Raw genomic sequence first — 8,467 nt, 5'->3', positions numbered from 1 at the left:
CCCTTTTCTTTCCCAGTTTGGGCTGCTGGCTGTATGAGGGTGGGATGGACAGGAAGAGACATGGGAAGTCTGGTAAAATGGGGATAATCAACAGGGACCTGCAGAGCCTCGAAAGCATTTTACCTTTTTGCAGTTGATTTGTCTTGAGAGGTGAAGTGTTGGGGTGTCAGCAGGAGGTGGAAATTAGGAGAAGATTGAACAATGTTTCTCTGGGAAAGGGGCTGCTCAGTAAATGTCGATAAATGCAAAGTTTTGTGACAGGCTAGATGGGCCAATTGGGCTGTTTGACTCCTTGGGAACTCCCAAATTATCTCCATCCACGGTGACCTCTGTCTCCATGGAGTTGGCTTCAGAGGACCCAGAATCCAGAGTCCGACTCCTGAAGCAGAGTCAGGAAAACTGTATAAGCTGGGAGAGGGGCAAGTGCCCTACCTGAGAGGAGAGTGTGGGGGTGTGGGTGGGCCTGGCCACAGCCTCTCTAAGGGTTCCTTGGGAGCTGGAGCCCAGTGGTGTGGTAAAGTAGTTCTAACCTTCCTGGGCTGCCTCTGAATTTAAGGGGATTTCAGGGGTTAATTTCCAAGCATTCTGTGAAGGGGACAAATGTGCATTTCCTTTCACTTTCCCATCCAGGCCTAGGATCAGCTAGTTACTGATGTGGTCTTGGGGGCCTTCCTTGAACACTCAAGTTGGTCCTCCCATCACCCCTCAGGAGAATGCAGACCAGGGAAATGGATAGCTCAGTCATGCTTGGTGACAGGATCCCCGAGCTTGGAATACCAAGGGCTTGAGTATGTCAGTTGCGTTCCTATCTTCTGGGTCTCTGACACCATCCTCTTGCTTCTCATTCGCCTACAGCTTGAGATCCTTCCCAATACCATCCCCTTCACTCTCAGGCTTTTCAATAGTCTTCTTGGGAGATTTCAGGAAGTCAGGAACTTCATTCCTCTGTTCCAAAAAAGTCCACTTATATCCACCCTCATCAAATAAGGTTCTTTAATAAGAATATAAAAATTGTATTCTATGTTTGGAAATAAGGCTTCAAGTATATGCTCAGTATGGTTTCTAAATGGTTTTGGATTCTTATGGAGGAAGATAAAAGAATAGGTGAAGCAGGGAGCTTCTGCACAGAGATGTAGAAGAAATGAGCAGGGGAGAAAGCTCAGGGAGGGAGGCTGAGACCTGGAGACACAGCATAGCTTTGACAAAGATGCATCCATGCCCTTCCTGAGCCCCTAAATATCCTCAGACCTAGCAAACCTCTTCTCACCTGATTGTTTGAGAATCAGTTCTTAAAGATTTATGTTCAAACACGTTCAGTGTCTGAAGCCAAAGGGAGGGACGGGAAAGGAAGAGTCCCCAGACGAAGGAAGCTTCAGCTGGAGATCTCCGACTCTGCCTCCCTCCCTGCAGCCTCTTGCCTAGTTCTGCTTATGACCTGTCACCACTTGTAGGTCAGCTTTAGACAGTCTGTGGAGTCTCAAGGAGTCAGAGTTGACTGAGCGATTGAACAGCATGCACGGCTTAAATACAGAGATTCCGGGAAGAGGATCCTGCAGCAGGATGGAGCTCTGTAGAAGACCGGAAGAGCTAGAGCTGGGAGAAGTGTTGCTCATTATCTCAGCTTAGCCTCCACCCCTTGCTTTACATTCGCCACATAATTGCTAAAAGCTAGTTTTTCATTTCCTGAGCCCAAATGCTCTAGAGGCAGTGCTCCACAACTAGAGAAGCTTGTACACCGCAACGAGAAGTCCTTGTGCTACAACAAGAGAAGCCTGTGGGCCACAACGAGAGAAAGTCTGCACACAGTAATGCAGATCCAGCGCAGTTAAAAGCAAACAAGCCAAACCAACCAACAAAAAACTTGTCTTTCATCTCAGGCTTAGAATCGCATGTGGAATTTCTGGATGGAAAAAAATGAGTTAAAAGATGTTATCTTGGTGAGGTTAGCCAATTTCCCTCTGGGGGAAATCGGGCATCTGGATTGTAGAGGGAACCAGGGTGGGCGAGTCAGGGACAGCACTGACTTCAGATATATCTTTGGGTCTTTCTTCCTTCCTTCTTTTCTCCTCACTGCCCTCTCTTTCCAATCACTGGTCACCTCTTGCGTGCCTCCACTTTTCCCTCTTTTCTCCTTCTAATTATTCTCTGCTTCCTTACTTTCTACATGTGACAAGGAACTCTGGAATATTAATGAGTGTGTGTGTGTGTGTGTGTGTGTGTGTGTGTGTGTGTGTTTGGGGGGCTGTCCTTGAGATTTTACAAACCTTCCTTGTAAAATAAAACCCTCACCCTCTACATACCCCTTTCTTTGCAGTTTTAAAGATCATGTGGAAATGAACAAAACCACTCAGATGGGAACAAGAAGAGTGAATTTATTTAGTTTATTGTAGTCAGAAATCTTGAGAGTCCCTTGGACTGCAAGGAGATCCAACCAGTCCATTCTAAAGGAGATCGGTCCTGGGTGTTCTTTGGAAGGAATGATGTTAAAGCTGAAACTCCAGTACTTTGGCCACCTCATGCTGAAGAGTTGACTCATTGGAAGAGACTCGGATGCTGGGAGGGATTGGGGGCAGGAGGAGAAGGGGACGACAGAGGATGAGATGGCTGGATGGCATCACCGACTAGATGGACGTGAGTTTGAGTGAACTCTGGGAGTTGGTGATGGACAGGGAGGCCTGGTGTGCTGCAATTCATGGGGTTGCAAAGAGTCAGACACGACTGAGCTACTGAACTGAGTCAGAAATCAGCCACTATCCCTTTTATTTGTCAAAGACTCAAAAGCAGGGAAGTGGGAAACTTTTATGGTGGAAAAAGAAGTTTTCAGATGTGTTCTAATTGGAGGCTGCTGGCATGGAGCTGGAAGTGGGCTAACTAGAAGCAGGACAACCTACAGTTAGAGATGCATATTTGTTTTTTTCCAGTAAGTCCTAATATGGGGAAGCAGAGACAAAAATTAGGAAGCTTTAACTTAGTAATCTAGTCACAGCTGTTTGAGGCCAATAGACCAACTGTTTTGCTAACTCTAGCAGCTGCTGTTAAAGACACTACCTTTGCCCTGGATGGAATATCATTGTTTGGCTTCCTGGACTGGTTTATGATGTAGAGTAGGTTTCCTGGATTTATTGATGCTGATTGTGGATCAGAAGTTTATCTTAAATATAGTCTGGCTGTTGTGTGTTCGTGTATTTTGGTCTCTTAGTCCCTCTTTGTGTTCATTCTCTCACTTCCAAGAGGTTGGTCAACTTGTGAAAAGCAAGAATTCCAGATCTTTATTGCTCAGGAACAGTTCTGTTATCTTCATAGTCAACTGTATTGTAAGATCTTCTTGATCTTCCTATTTTTGTAGATGATCATCATGGTGATCATCTGATGAGAGAGGGGCTGCACATAAGCATTTAAGACTCTACAGCAGACCAAGATAATGATCACTATCACTAAAACAAAAGAAATTAATAGTCTCTCTGAGTAGCTTCAAAACCAGAAAGTCCAGCTGTCCAACCCAGGCCAAGAGACATATTTCATAGGTCATGAAGCTCAATCTTAGACATCCAAATAGCTTTTCTTTAAAGACAATGGAAAAAAAAGAAAAAATAAAGAAAAAATAAATAAATAAAGACAATGGAAGGCCTGTTAAATTTGCCTATTTCATGGACAAATACAACAGGAAGTATTAGTACTGGCCCAGGCATCACCATGACTAGCCAACAAGAAATCTTAAGCAATGTGATTGTCTGTCACTACTCATGCCAATGAATTGAGACTGACCTCTAATCCATCCAAGGCAAAGGTTAGTGTCATTAACAGCAGCTTGTAGAGTTAGTAATAGGCTTATTATTTTTTAAGATTTTATATTAAAGTGTAGTTAGTTTATAATGTTGTGAAAGTTTTAGGTGTACAGCAAAGTTATTCAGTTATACATAAGCATATATCTGTTCTTTTTCAGATTCTTTTCCCATATAGGTTATTACAGAGTATTGAATATAGTTTCCAGGCTATACGATAGGTCCTGGTTGATTACCTATTTTATTTATGTATAGTAGTGTGGATTTTTTAATCCTAACCTCCTAATTTATCCCTTCCCCCAGTAGTAGGTTTCTTAAAGGTTTTCTGTTTGTATGATTCCCACTGATGGGAACACTGTTCTGATTATTCAAATAAAAATGAGCCAGTAACTCACCCAAGTATTAATAATCCAGAATGGCGTCATTTTGGCTTTGTATCTAAGCAGGAATTTCCAGTCTTGGTGATTTATAGAATTACAGACAAGTCTTGGAATATTATTCCTAATGATCATGAGGTGTTAGTCTGAGGCAAACAGGACCAGGCATCCTGATCACAAAGGAAGTAGTATCCAGGAGAGGTATGCGGAGATCCAGGGAAAAAAGTGCTGTTTGTGACATGAGGTTGGAACCAAGGCCTTACATAACATGTTTGGATTTCTACTAGCTTTTTTCAGGTTTGGTTCACCATCCTACAAAGATTGTTGAGTTCAAATTTGGAATTATCTAGGGTCTGAACAATAGATTTTATTAACTGAGGGTCTTTTTCTGGGAGAGAGTGCATGCTTGACCACTGGTCACTGGGCACTTCAGTTGTGTGAAGGACACTGGCAGAGTCACCGGTTGACTTGTTTGGAATCAATTGTTCAAGTGGGTGCAAGTAGAAATGCCATTGACTGTGATCACCTGTGGCCTTATCTGATGAAACTGGAATTGCTCAGAGGGCTTTATCATGGGAATCTGGTGATTGTTGGTATATTCAGCAGTCAGTAAGATTGAGAGCAGTCTTGTGGCTACCACTTGGGATCATCTGAAAATGGCAGTTGAATGAGTATTTCCTTTTCTTTTTAACTTCATTGAGATATAATTGACAAATAAAATTGTAAGATATCTAAAGTTTACATTGTGACAATTTGCTATATGCAAACATTGAGAAAGAATTCCTTCCATTGAATGAATTAACATGTATCACCTGATGTATTTATCGTTTTAGAATGAGTCTATTCTGACCTAACAATTATAATGTCAGGAAGAAAAGAGAAAAAGGCTCTTTATAGGTGAATGACAGTAAGCGATCTATAGAAAATAATAAGAATTATAAGCAAGCAGATAAAAAAAAAACCAACAAGAATTGGATAGAAGTTTTGGTCCAACATACTGGCTAGAGGCTGTCCACTATCTGTGATCATCTGTTCCAAAGGTCTTAGGCTAGCTGTCTACTTCTGAAGATCAGTGATTTCTGAAGGATCTCTGAGAATCCTCGGTTTGAGATCTTGTACTGAAATAGCCCTCTACTTACATGGAATTCTAAATTGCTCTAGCTGTGAATTGTGAACCCAGTAATTGATTTCCTATAGTTTTACTGCTGTATTTGTTGTTAACAGTATTTTGATAAGGTTCTTTCCTATAGGTTCAAGAACAATTTTTCTCTGATGTGTCTTTCAATAGATAAAATCCTCTGATTGAAAATAATGAAGAAATTGTTTAGAAAGATGTTGTGGGAGTGTGGCCTTAATCTGTTGGTGACAGGACTGGGTATATAGCACAAGAGTCCCTCACGATATTTTGCCATATCTGCATATGGTAGGGATGAGTCTAGAATTGGAGGTGAAGTTTCAAATGCATGTGCCTGTGTGTGTTAGTCGCTCAGTCATATCCAACTTTATAGGATCTATGGACTGTAGCCCGCAAGGCTCCTCTGTCCATGGGACTCTCCAGGCAAGAATACTGGAGTGGATTGCCATTCCCTTCTCCAGAGGATCTTCCCGACCCAGGGATCAAACCTAGGTCTGCTGCATTGCAGGCAGGTTCTTTACTGTTTGAGCTACAGGGAAGTCCCAATGCATGTGCCTTCCAGTTATCAATTCATAGGGGGATAACCTATGTATTCCTAAGAGAGTGGTCTGTTAGGCCATAGAGATAGTGGCCAGGAGAAGCTGTGGTCAAGAAAGCTCAAAGATTTCTGAAAATATTGCTAGTTTTTTTGGCCACACCTTGCGGCTTACGGAATCTTAGCTCCCAAATCAGGGACTGGACTTGGGCCACCACAGTGAAAATGCTGGGTCCTAACTACTGTATCGCCAGAGAATTCCCAATAGTGCTAATTTTATTTTATTAAAAAAATTTTTTTATTGGGATATAGATGATTTACAGTGTTGTGTTAACTTCATGTGTACAACAAAATGAATCAGTTACACATATACATATATCCACTCCCTTTTAGATTCTTTTCCCAGATAAGCCATTACAGAGTATTGAGTAGAGTTCCCTGTGCTATGCAGTAGGTCCTTGTGAGTGTGAAAGTTACTCAGTCATGTCCAACTCTTTGTGACCCCATGACCTTTACAGTCCATGGATTTCTCTAGGCTAGAATACTGGAGTGGGTAGCCTTTCCCTTCTCCAGGGGATCTTCCCAATCCAGGGATTGAACCCAGGTCTCCTGCATTGCAGGCAGATTCTTTACCAGCAGAGCCACAAGGGAAGAACATACAGTTGGTCCTTGTTATCTGTTTTATATATAGCAGTGTGTACAAGTCAATATCAATCTTCCAACTTATTTCCTCCCCACTTTACTCCCTGGTAACCATATCTATCTATCTATCTATCTATATATATATATTTTTTTTTTTTAAGTCTGTAACTCTGCTGTTGTTCAGTTGCCAAGTCCTGTCCAACTCTTCATGACCCCATGGACTGCAGCATGCCAGGCTTCCCTGTCCCTCACCATCTCCCAGAGTTTGCCCAAGTTTATGTCCATTGCATCTGTTACTGTTTTATAAATAAATTCATTTGTATCTTTTTTTAAGATTCCACATATAAGAGATACATCATATGATATTTGTTTTTCTTTGACTTATTTCACTCAGTATGACAATCTCTAGGTCCATCAACCAATATTGCTAATAGTAATTTAAGGATGCTGTTAGTCCTTTACAGAATTTCCAGAAGATTGTGTATGAAAAAAGGACAGCTTTCTTTATTTCTGTTTTTGCTATTATTTATTAATTTGTTTTTTTGTTGCCTTCAGTTTTTGAGTAAGAGGTAACACCATGGAGAGTTCTTTTATAATTGTTCCCATAAAGCTTGTGCCTCAATCACTTGATATTAAAGTTGGGATGCCCCTAGAAGAAGACTCTAAATCAAGCAGGTTTTTAGCAACTGTAAAACTGTAGCTCTTGGGCAAAGTGAAAGTGGCTCAGTCATGTCTGACTCTTTGCCACCCCATGGACCATAGTCTGCCAGGCTCCTCTGTCCATGGAATTCTCCAGGCCAGAATATTGGAGTGGGTAATCATTCCCTTCTCCAGGGGATCTTCCTGCCCCAGGAATCAAAACTGGGGTTCCCTGCATTGCAGGCAGATTCTTTACCAGCTGAGCTACCAGGGAAGCCCCTTTGGCAAAGATACAATGCTATTAGATACAACTCATCCTGAAAATCTACATAAAATAACTAAAACATTTAAATCCCATGGAGTGTAGAAGTTAGGGGAGTATCTAAAGGTATCCAAAGGGCACTTGAGGTTTTGGTTCATGACCATGACCAAGCTTTACAATTTTCCCAGAATTCTGTTGTTGACAGGTAACAGTGACCCTGTTGGGACTAGGGCAGGCCAGCACAGAATACATCAAGGTGACATATTGATTATTTTGAATTAAAATTACAAAGAAACAGCCAGTGCAAAGAAGAAACTCTGATCCTTTTCTTTGTTTCCCAGAAAGCTGTAAATAAATATCCCATGCGAAAGGTCTCCTCCCTGTCTAGGAGGCAGAGAGACATCTTTATCCCCAGAGATAAGGAAACCAGGGCTGAGAAGGCTGTAAAACTACCCTTGTTATTTCTTTACTAAGCAACTGCCCCAAGCCCAAACTCTGTTTAAATTCTTTACTTAGACTAAGTTTCTTAGCTCTGTCCATTCCTCACAAATATATTGTGCTTTTTTAATCTCAACAGTATAACAGCTACCTGCCTTGGACACTTCGTAGGTCCTCCTTCTTTTATTATTAATTAATTAATGTTTATTTTTGGCTGAGTTGGGTCTTAATCGCTACACATAGGCTTTCTCTAGTTGCAGAGAGGGTGGGGCAGCTACTCTCTAGTAGCGGTGCTCGGCATCTCATTGTGGTGGTTTCTCTTATTGCGGAATGCGTGCTCTAGGTGCACAGGACTTCAGTAGTTGTAGGTTGTTGTTTTTGCTAAGTCACGTCTGACTCTTCACAACCCTATGGACTGTGGTGCACCAGGTTCCTCTGTCCTTCACTATCTCCCAGAGTTTGTTCAAATTCATGTCCACTGAGTTGGTGGTGCTATGTAATCATCTCATCCTCTGCTGCCCCCTTCTCCTTTTGCCTTCAATCTCTCTCAGCATCAGATAGGGCACAGGCTCAGTTGCTAGGAAGCATGTGGGATCTTCCAGATGAGGAATTGAACTGGTGTCCCCTGCATTGCAAGGTGGATACTTATCAGCTCCT

This window comes from Bubalus bubalis, chromosome 11, assembly GCF_019923935.1.
Source record: "Bubalus bubalis isolate 160015118507 breed Murrah chromosome 11, NDDB_SH_1, whole genome shotgun sequence".
Lineage (NCBI taxonomy): Eukaryota > Metazoa > Chordata > Mammalia > Artiodactyla > Bovidae > Bubalus > Bubalus bubalis.
The sequence above is the reverse complement of the archived record's forward strand: the minus strand, read 5'-3'. Positions refer to the sequence as shown.